This window comes from Olea europaea, chromosome 20 (assembly GCF_002742605.1).
Source record: "Olea europaea var. sylvestris chromosome 20, O_europaea_v1, whole genome shotgun sequence".
Taxonomy (NCBI): domain Eukaryota; kingdom Viridiplantae; phylum Streptophyta; class Magnoliopsida; order Lamiales; family Oleaceae; genus Olea; species Olea europaea.
Window position 1 is genome coordinate 9,608,214 of NC_036256.1, and position 12,517 is coordinate 9,620,730.

Consider the following 12,517-nt stretch of genomic DNA (forward strand, 5'->3'; position numbering starts at 1 on the left):
ATGGAAAGAAAGTCAAAAGTTGTTATTTGATTCTCAAAAGAACGATTGCAAATTTCAAAAATATTAAGAAGACAGAAGAATGTGCCAAATTTCCCAAAAGTTGGCAAAATTTTCAAAAAGCAAATAGTAAAAGCAATAACATTTTGCTTTACTCAAGTATTTAAGCAGTCAAGGTTCAAGATCAAGTAGAGTGTTTTTTTTTTTTTTTTGAAGAAGTTTATAAATCTTGTATTTTACAGCTTTTAAACTTTCTTTTAATTTTCAATCTTGTAATTCAAAGTTTTATCTTGTATCATCGATATTTATATTTCAATAAATATTATTTCTTCAACATTTGTCTATTTCCACTTATACTCTATATCCCCCTAGGCCTACTTTGAATAAATATAATGGCCTCGTTTGAGCCACATTATTTGAAAAAAATTATATTCTTCAACAGTGATTTGACACCATTTCAATCACACATTTTTTAATAAAATAATATTAAACGAAAATTCAAAACATTTCCTTATTTTTTAACCACACATTTTCCATCAATATTTTATTCAAAAATACATTTTCATTCCAATAATGTGGCTCAAATAAGGGCTATTTTTTCAACATTTGTCTATTTCCACTTCTACTTCTAAATTGAAAAAAGATGACTAAGTGATCTTTGGCACATTATCATATAAAATTAACATACCTCAGGTGACAAATGTTCCAACTATGTAAATCTTTATAATTGTTTGGGAAATTTTAAAAGAGAATGACCAGAAATTACTATAACTATCGAATCGACCAACTAAAAAAATAAAATTATATACGAAGAACAACTAAATAAAAATAAGTTCAAAAAAACAACATTTGAACCAGAAAACGTTAGAAATCAACATATTAAGCGCCTGTTTGTGCCAAATTGTTGCCTCATTAAAACAAGTTCTCCGACCGTTTGCTTCAACTGGTGGGGCCCGGTACTGTAATTTATTTCAGAGTTGGCATAGAAATTAATTTGTAATTTCCAATTTTGCCACTGTCTTTGAAAATGGTACAAAAGCTGGGAATTCACATGTGGAGGCAGGTACTAGTCAAAGGCTGCTAATATGTATATATTCACATTGACCCTGCCACAACTTGTAGAAATTATTGCTGTTCGACTCCATTGCGTACAAGAATTCACCTGGTAGAAAAGGGGAGGAGGGTAAATGGGAAATTGACGTCTTCAAAAATTTTAAAAATGACGTCTACAGAAAAAGCGAAAAGTTGACATCTACAAAAATTGGAAAAAAAATTGTAGATTGATTTCTATTTCTTTCTATTTTATCTATTTGATCCTTCAAGTGACGACTTTGGAAGTTACTCTATAAATACTCGTTTTTCCAACAAATTTCACAAAAGCATCGAACGTCGATGTCCTACACTTTTTTCTTTTTCGATCGAAGGTTCCTACTAATTTAAGCTTGGCCAACAAAAAATATTGGAGTCATCTTTTATATCTTCTAGACATAAATTTTCTTTTCCTTTTCTTTTATTTATTTATACCAACATTTCAGTTTGTACACTTCAAAAAAAAAAAACGTAATAGAAAGGTCAAAATTATTATTATTATTCAATTTAGTTGTGATTAATAGGTAAAACAAAATTATGTAGATGTGCACATTAATCACATTTACAATCAAGTTTCAAGCAACAATATCATGACAACAGCCGAATCCAAATGCCTTCTTTTATTCACATACAACATAGACGATACAATAGGCACGGATAGGATACTCTCCTGATGATACAAATGTAAATATCGACTAATTTGACATTTGACCTACGTTCCGAAACAAAACACACCAACATACATCTCGCATAGCTTACAAAGACAATGGTTAAATACTTGTACATTTCGTTTTGTCCGAATAGACACGTGCTTCATGTGATGTCCCCAAATGCGGTCTTCACGGTTGCTGCACCATGTAATCGCGAAGTTTATCCCACTCACTTCATTGCATCTCTGGCGCATTCATCTCGGCCTGAATTTCGTCCGCAGCACTGGGTAGCTCCACCTCGGCTACGTCCTCATCCGTTTTCGCTCTCGCGAATGCCCCTTCCACAACTCCAGCATGACGCAGGAAATTATGAACACCTATTGTGGCCAGGAAAACTGCAACTTGTGTATTGAATGAGTAGCTAGGCATTCTGTCAAGGATTTGCCACCTCTGTTTCAGCACACCAAATGCGTGTTCAATCACATTCCTGCACGAAGAGTGCCTGAAGTTGAACTTTTCACGAGCATTTCGAAACCTACGACGCTGACCCATTTGTTCGTCGCAAAACTGTTGGAAGTGATACAGTATATCTGAACCTTTGTATGGTGCCATGTACCCCGGGCGATGCGCAAAACCAGAGTCTACCAAATAATATTTTCCTGGTGCTGGCTGCGAAAAATCGATTTCCGGACTATATATGGCACGAGCTAGCATTCGTGCGTCATGCGTGTTCCTGGTATAACCAGCAAGCACGAACGTGAAGCACAAATTGAAATCGCATGCCGCCAACACATTTTGGGTCAGAACTCCTTTCCGACCGATGAAGTTCACACGCTTGTGACGCGGTAGCACAGCTCTGACATGTGTTCCATCAATAGCCCCAATGTAATCCTGAAACAGTGGATGCTTATTCGGGTCAGGCCTGTGTGGCTCGGCACCGTTGTTGTAATTCGATGCCGGTCTTATAACATGTTCCGAGAGCGTCACAACGGCACGTAGCACTTCCTTAAAAAATACACAAACATTTTGCAAAGAATGGTTGAATAATGTTGTAACCTGTCGGTACCCCTTCCCATGTGCAAGTATGCATAGGAACATACCAACTTTCTCGTAGATATCTACCTGTTGGCTACTAGTTAAGGCATATTAGTCACGTAGAACATGTGCAAAGTGTCGCAACATCGGTAGGTACATTCGGAACTCCTGATGGCATATCTGACCGTTCCCACTCATAGCCTCCATCATGAACATGTGGCCATTTCTAGCAAATGGAAATCGTCGAACACGATTGCGCTGTGTGTGATAATATGTCCTTGGTCGGTCCCGGCAGCAGCCGAAAATTCGACCCATGCTGTAACGTCATCTGCGAGACGGCGAAACAACTCCTCCTCACTGTCTTCGTCCTCAGAGTCCGAGTGCGGCTGCAGCATGCACTCCAAACTCATCATGGGTAATGAAGCTGCTGCCTTCGCGTTCCAACAGAAAGCAAATACATATATATGGAACATATGCACAAGGTTGCTTACTTAAATAGGCCAGACAAGCTGGTGTAATGATTGTGCAAAGAAAAAAAAAGGGCTCTACAGGGATTAGAAGGAACAAATTAGTTTTGTCATGGGCAGCAAGATTCCCCGACCTCAATTTTTCTTTTTTCATGGGCAGCAAGATTCCTTGACCTTAAGTTCAAATCAAGACTGAGTGCAATGGTAAGAAACACGTTCAAATAGTTCTTAAATAACATTACTAACACATAAATATCCGACTCGTCCTCAAAGAACGGGAAACGGTACACAACAAACCGAATGTTACAAACAGGGAAGGGGGCAACTACACTAATACATCCGTCAACAATGAACAGGCGTGGAAGGTCCTAGTGGTGCGACTTGCCACGCTCATTGAACTGTCACTCGATCCACTCAAATTTTTCATCTGCATCCTGCATGACAGATAGCATATCCCGACAGCGCTTTTGCATCAAAAGTGTGCAGGCGAAGTAGTACAGCTCAGAGCTGTGCTGTAGCCGGCCCGCTGCGAGCTACTCTTCGATTGCAGCGACCATGGCGTTGTCGGTTGGATTGATGATGCTATTGAGCTTCGCGGCCACTTCCTCGGCTGCACTAGTAGCCCGCTCCATGGAATCGGACAACACCTGAGCTGAAATTTTCTTCTGCTTTCCCTTACGCCCCCTCGTGGATGACCGGCATTTCTCGCCGCTTCTAGCGTTGGACTCATTCATGCTCCCTGTAGGTGGTGTGTCGTCCCCCTCATCGCTAGAACCGGTGCCATCTCCATCGATGGAAACGCTGTCCAAGTCGTCAGCCGCTGCATGGTCCTCAAATACAGCGAACCCCGTTTTACAAAACAGACTCGGGGTCGTTGCGTACTTGTCACCATCATAGCTTTCCCCAAATAGTTGACGATAGCGGTTGTAAATCTCGCTAACGTCTTTATCCTTAAACTCCTTGTACTCTTTGTTCTCCTATAATAACGAGTGGACAAGAGAATATTAGGATTGAAATAATTCCATGAAATCCTTGTTATTTCTTTCTAATTTCGAAAGAATACTCGAATTGTATAGTCGAACCAAATCATAAATTCAAAATATATGCATAATAAGACAGGTTAGTTACCCGCCAAGCAACCAAATGTATCTTCAACACACCCCTATTCACTCTGCCCCGTCATCTAATTTAACAACAACTTCCACCCTATACCAGAAGACATTACTGCCCAATAAATAACATATGTGATAAGTGATACATATACATGCAAAAATATATACATTGATTTTTAATATAGTAACAGTTCAGCAGAATCCTTCTATGGTTGACTGGAGTTCAACACTTCCCCAAATCACGTTTCTTGTTAATTAGTCAAAGATATAACTTTAGATAACTGCAATTTCAATTTTCGAATACCAATACAGTAAATTCAATGGCAGGCAGAATTTTTGGGCTACTCTAATTACTCGAAAAAACTAACCTGAATCTGTATATGTTAAACTAACCAACATGGATATCAAAGATCAGCAAATATAAATTTTCTACCAACTATTTCTAGACATAATTTCATTGAAAAGAAGTTGTAATCAAATTCATACCCAACACACGACCAATTAAAATGTAATTAGTCAAAGAATACCCGAATTTTGTATTCGAAACATGTTGAAGAACATCAAGCAAACACAGAATCCACCAATCTTCTTGTGTATTTCTCAGAATATGCAGATCTTGGATTGACAAAAAGTGCCAGTCACTTATTAGTAATTAAAAGCAATTTCAGACCATAGAAAAACAAATCAAATAAAGAAAAAGCTTTAGGTTAACACAATACCCAAAATTTGAACCAAATTAGAATATAAGAAACTCATGTTTTTCCTTTTGCCAAATTCAATAATTAAGAATTATCTAAAAAATATATAGACATGATAAATGAAAGATTTGCAGATCAATCTGACCAAGAAAACAAGAGAAAAATGAAACGTTGAAACAAAATCAAAGAAAGTTCATAGGCTTTCTTGAGCAACCCATTTCCTCGTTTCGCAAATGTCACATGCCGGTTAATCTTGTTCTCAATCCTCTACAACTCCAGTCTCCCCCTACCCATGATCTCTCTATCCACCTTTATCTATATCACTATAAATCCATACAAGTATGTGTATATAGTTTAGTCTTTAACCACCTTTCTTCTGTTGGGCCTCTTTCTCTCACTCTGCACACAATTTTTTTGTTAACCTAAAAGAGACATATTTCATTCAGTTCTTAACTTCACTAAAATGGATTGAAGTATTATTGGAAAATTCCGATTCTGGAACAAACAATGCCATTGAAGCTCTGAAATTTCTAGAAAGTCCAATTGCAGCCATGGTAGGAACTCTAAGCTAAGTACGAATCTCTCTAGAGAGGTTTGCAGAGTTAGAATTCTGACTTATTTGTTACTAAACGAAATGGGGTCAAAGATGATGCAATTGGAGTTAAACCATTTGTTCTCTGCAACTGGAGTTATTCAATACGCAGCAAAACATGTCTCCCTTTTTTCTAAGACATTGGTTTAAAAAGCATTAACTGTAACACGACATATGGTACCAAATGAGAGGCCAGAAATTACCCTGATTTTTCTCACCCACCATTCTTCGGATGCTACAACCCGGCCCATGGACTCATCATATTGGACCCCAGTGGAGGACAAGAGATCGCGAAGGCGCCTGTGATCGCGACGCATTGCGTCCCAGTGGTTTCGGAGCTGTTGCTTTGTCCAATTATGGCCGGATGACGAATTGAACAATGAAACCACGCACTCCCAGCCTTGTTTTGTGAAGCACCTGCCATGCCGATGGCTTTCGACAATTGCTGCTTCGCAGGCAGCTATGAATGTCATCCTCTTCGTGGGGTTCCACCTTGCATTTCTTCTCGATCCTCCCTCGCTTGCGGCTCTGGGTGCCCTGAACGGTGCATGCTGTGCGCAGTCGCCCGTCTGAGAGAAGGAGCAACTGGTCAGAACAAGGATGTAAGAACTTCGTCTCGCTCTTGCTAACATGTATGCTTACCTCACTGGAATATGGATCCATCCGGTTTCTTGCTGGAGTGTTGGAGTAATAAATGTTGTGGGAAGTCAGACCTAGCGAAAATTTTGTGTCGTCGGCGCCGGGGAAAGGGTAACGACCGATTGGGGTTTGCGTAACACCTGTAATTTCTGGCAGAAGAGGGCTAGCTGGAGTGGTATTGAAGATCTTCGGCTGTCGGTCGGTGTGATTTGGGAGAGAAAATGAAGGGCAAATGAGGGAAGTCAATGTATTCCACAGTTTGATACAGTGTAGGGTGTAAGACAGCAAGTGGAGCTAACGGTTCTATTTCTCATTAAAATGAGAAAAGAAAGTGGCGCAAACAGGTGCTAAGAAAGATCTAACCAAGTAACGCAAGAGATTCCAAGAGTAAGTTTTTTTAGTTAACTAAAGCTTTCCCTAATTTCTGTACAAGACGAAGCTTAAGGATTAGTGTATTTTTTGTATTTTGTTAAACGAAATTCTAATACAAAAGGTAGCTCCACTAATATTCAAAATATGGATGCTACAAAAATTATCTTCAAATGCAATTGTATTATTAGGAAAAAAAAATAAAAAAAAGTAGCATAAAACCATATTCCTAGGGCATTGAAGTACAAAATACAGCAGAGTCCAAGGCTTTCAAACCTCAATACTTGGCCTCACTGAAAACAGAAGAGCATTACATATTGTAGAAGTTTTTGGAGAATGCAAGAAATTATAATTTCATTTTAATAAAAGCCTCGAAAGTGTACAACCTAATGCATGTGAAAAGAAGCTTAATCTTTGGTGGGCTGTGGACTATAACCTTCAAGGAACTAGCATCATTAAAGTCGAAAAATTGAAGGAAGGTCCATCTTTCTATTTAATTCTGAACCATAAAGATCGTAAAGCATACATTAAAAGTTGGGATTCATCACAAACCCTTTTAGGCTTCCAGTCAGATTCTTCCTTAGGCTGTCTAAATAACACAAAGTGAAAGTGCTTGGTTTTCCACTTGGTATATGTGGCATGCCTATAGATACAAGTTAGGTGCTGACGGAACCTTTTTGATTTACAGCCTTTGTGTACTTTCAGTTTAGGTATTGTGTATTCAAAGGCTATAACATTTTCTTCATTTAGAGAATGAAAAAGTAAGGCCTGTTTGGGAGTGGTTTTGAGAATTAATTTTTTGATCGTTAAGAGAAAAGTGGGGTCCACCTGTGAGAGAAGAAGTCAAATATGACGGTTGTAATAGTGAAATAACGGTCAAAAATCAATTTTTTGGGACAAAAAATCGCTCCCAAAAAAGCTGTAAGTTCAAAATACACAAATTTTGAAACTCAAGTCATCAGAAATGAATGAATGAAGAAGTAATTTCTAAAAAATAAACAAACCTAAACTAAGAAACAAATAAGCCTAAAATGAAATAACTATGAAATTGACATACTTGAGGTCATCGGTCTCCTATTTTAGTACCAGTTCTTTCCTTCTTTGGGAAACTTGAAGAAAACTTCATAATGGAAGAGGAAAAGAAACTCCCACTTCACAGTAAATATAAATAAAATGTAACAAAATACAGAAGAACATTAAAATGAATCTACAATTCATAATTTTCAGAATGATTTTGTGCAAATGATTTGAAAACTTGAAGAAAAGTTCAAAATCAAACAGGAAAACAAACTCCCACTTCATAGTAAACATAACAAAATAAATTTGCCATCCATATTTTTGAGGATGATTTTGTGCAAATGATTCGGATCTACTCTCTACAAATTGAATGCACTACTAGAATTAGGGTTCAAGTAAAACGACACCTACAATAAATGGCTCGTCTTCAAAGTTTTCTTCTATTGAAATAAGGCTTGAAGTGAAATGGCACCGATAATAAATGGCTAGTTTTGGGAGTTTTCTTTCCTTTACGGAAGTTATATGAGACAACATCATTAATGAATAGTGAAAAGATATTTTTGAAGGGGAAGAAGGCAGCTTCAGTAATTGGCTTGTGTAAGTTAACAATGGAACGCAATAACGCATCCACAGTAATTTTATTTGTCTGCATGAACAATGGAAATAATTAAAGCGCCAAGTGTAGAACTAGTTCAGCCAAAATTATCATTAGTGAATGACAATTATACCCCTATAGCACTAGAAATTGTTATTATTAGATCCCTAATCATTCCCTATAAATATGGGACTTTTGTTTTCAACAAAACGGACAAGTCTATTCACTTTTATTCTTTTATTTCATAATATGTTATCAGCATAAGTCTTTAAAAATCAAAGTGAATTAGTCATAATGTAATTTTATAAGTATAATCATATGTCATAATACCGACATTAATTTGGTGACATTTGAATTTTTTTATCAATTCACACATCCAATTAATGTTTTTGTAATGGTTTATAATAATTATTTTACTAATGCATCTATTAATCAAACATGATTATTTTATTTCACTACGAACCATGATAACTTAGTATGTATATCGTATCTATATCCATATGTTATTTGTATATCATGTTTGCATGAATTTTATGTATATTTAATGAAGACACTAATGCATCTATTCGGTTAATCAATGATGAAATCAAATTATCTATAGTAATATTTCAAAAGAATATTATATATATTCCTCTTCAAAAAAATAAAAAATAAAATTCTTGTATATTATTTTTGAAATGAAATAATCTTAATCAATATTACGGAAGAATATTGTAAATTATTTTTGAAGGAAAATAACCTTAATCAATATTTTAGAAGAATATTAATTGCTCCTGCATGGATTATAATTTTTAATATTCCAAAAGAATATTAAAATGTTGCTTCTGAAGAAGCATAATGCGCTTTATGTGTGTTTGAGCCACATTATTTTCAAAGAATGTATTTTGAAATAGTAGATTGATGGAGAATGTGTTGTTAAAAATGAGGAAAAATTTTGGATTTTATTTGTAATGTTATTTTATTGAAAAGTGTGTGATTGAAATGATATCAAATCAATGTTTAAAAATATATTTTTTTTTTCAAAGAAAGAGGCTCAAATAGGAAGTCCCAAAAAGTATTATATGTTTATGAAGAGCGTGTCATTACCAAATATATAGTAATATTTTAGAAGAATATGAAATATTTCTAGGTAAAAATATAAATTAAATTATTCGATTTTTTACGTGTCCATTCTTTTGTATACGTATTTATATATTGATATTCTAGTTACATTTTATTTGCTTCCGAAGAGCACAGTTAAAAATTATGCTGTTACTCCCGATGAGCAAATTCTTTTATAATTTATTATATCAAATAATAATATGTTATTGTCTATAAAGAGCATGACATTACAATTTCAATTTTTTAAAAGAATAGTGATAAAGGAGTAATAAGAAAATATAACGTGCTCTAGAAATAGCACATATTTCAAATAATGTATAATATTGAATTTATGCTTATCTCTAAAGAAAAATATATAACTAATGTCATGAGTATATTGATTAGTTTGATTACTTGAATGATATATGATTATTTAAAGTTTAATTACATTATTTAAAATTAAAGAATTAAATTATATCTTATATTAAACCAAAAATTCAATAAATTTGGTATGTCCAGTTAAATCACTATTAGATCAATAATGAAGCGAAATAAGAATGTAAATGGACATTTAACGAAGAATCAGAAGGTTCTTAAATTCAAAGAATTCATATTTGATGTTTTTCTCTTTATTGAAAATTTGTTCATTGATTGTGATTAGCTAAATAATGGTTGAATTCTCTAAATTTATGAAAACTAACCAGGGTGACAAATGGGTTCTCATCATCCTTCATCTTGATCATCTAAATATTGTTTGTATCTAATAGATTTGATACATTTATTAGATGATTTCATGATATTTGCAACCCAAAGTTTACCAAATTACTCCTTAATTTTTAAATTATGAGGATAGTTTCAAATTACATAATCAAAATCGTGTCTTGTTAATGCCAGTATACATAAATTCCAATATTTTAATAAATGTTAATTGAGGTGTCGATAAATGGTTGAATACTATTGCTTGTTAAACGTCTACAATTAATTTTATTGAGAATAAAGTACTTTCTATTTCTATTTAGGGAATGTTATTATGCGTCATACCAATATCATAGTTCTCCCTATTATAATTGACTTATGATGAGAGCTTAATTTTTCCATCCAATAATTTTGATAGTGCAACAACACATTGAGATAGAAAGTGAAGAATGTTGAGAATAAAAGCGTAGTTTGAACCTTTATCCTAAATGGATGATATTTTATAACACTAGAAAAATGATTGTCAATATGATTGTATAATTCTCTCAACATTTAGGGGAGGATTAAAAAGTTGAAAATAATATACAAATGGTCATTATATAAATCTCTGCAAAAGATAATTCGATCCAAAAGTTGGAAAGATATTTATCTATATGCATTTATATATCAAAGAGACCAACAATATCTCAGGCACAAATTTTAAATGCTCCAACACCAATTGATATTCTAGGAGGATAATTTGTTAACATTATATTTGATATATTTATGGCACACCTAAAAAGTGATGACACTGGTTCTAATATAAAAATATCTAAATGAAAATGAAGTAATTAACAAAGATGGTTTTATCAAGGAGGCATATACTCTTGATAAGTATTTAGACATACAAGTGTTAAAACCCCAGAAGAGATTCAAGTTCTTGTAATAATGAAACTTGAGACATTTTAATAAGTTAATGTCATTACAAAGAAAGAAATATAATTGAAAAGAAAAAAATTGTTGACGACAATTTTACACATAATGTACTGTATCATACTATGAATGGCGAGGAAACGAAATAAATTAGTCAAAATATATAGATCGAAGTAATGATTGGCCAAATAAATGGACGTGATCCTAGCAAATTGAATTTACTACAAAAAAATTGAAATTTATAGATCTACAGTCCGAACACAAAAGAGGTATACTTATGTGAAATGAAAATGAAAATAGTAAAGTCGTAATATGAAATATACGACTCTTTGCATGATGAATTTCGTGAAAACTTGTATAGATAAATAAACTATCATGTGGTAGATGTAATCACAAGTTTTAATTTTATTAGTCTGACAATGCATATAATTTGATATGCATGTTATAAATTTGATTATAACCAACTCATTTGGTATAGTTATTAATGTTACCTTGAAAAATTCAATATGCTTGAAGCATATAATTCAAGTAATATTATAGTAATAAGAATAAATACGCATTGAACTATTTTTTCATTGACTAAGATTTTGTGTTATTGGTTTTACTGACAAGGTTTTTAATGAGATACCTTTTACAGTGTATTTAAAAGAATAATGTACTATTTTTTTTTCATTGGGATTTTTTCTAATAAAATTTTAATGATGAATATTCTTTGTGTAATGAATATCCATAACATAAAAGATATTTACTCTCAAAATAATACCCCGATATATATGAGACCTTTAAAGAGATAACAAAAACTATTTTTCGAATCATCATATTAATGTAGTCATGAAGTTTTGTCGATTTGAATTTCTTGAAAACATTGACATACAAGATATCAAATGACAGACAAGACATAGATCGTTTGATATAAGAATTGAAATTAAAGGAATAGTTGTACTCTTTTTATTTTGGTCAAATTTCGCCATTGGAGACATAGATTAGTTGATATGAGAATTGGTATTTTTGTCCCATCAAGTTTTTTGCCAAACAATGTTTCGATGAGATATATATTTTGTAATATGTCATTCAATGGAGAGTGTTATAAATTATAAGTTTATAGTGAAAGATAATTGTATCTCTACAGTCATAGAAATTATTACTATTTATCTCTAATCATTCTATATAAATATGAAGTTTTTGTTTTTAATAAAACACATAATTCTATTGACTTTTATTCATTTTTCTATTTTCCTCTATTTGCATAACATTAAGAGCATGTTTAGTAGAGATTTTAATTCAATTAATATCAATTTTTTTTATCGTTATTTCACCACTCCAACCGTCATTTTTGAATTCTTCTTTCAAAGGTAGGACCCACTTTATTTTAATGGTCAAAAAATTAATTAACAAAATTCCTACCAAACAAGCACTAAGGGTGTGTTTTGATTTCAAGTATGAAATTTACATGTAAAAAAAAAAAAAAATTCTAGACAATTGAATTGCTTAGAAATTATTTATATATAAATTGTTAATTAAATGTGTTTGATTGATTTTTTGTTTAACATTGAAAATATTATATTTGTC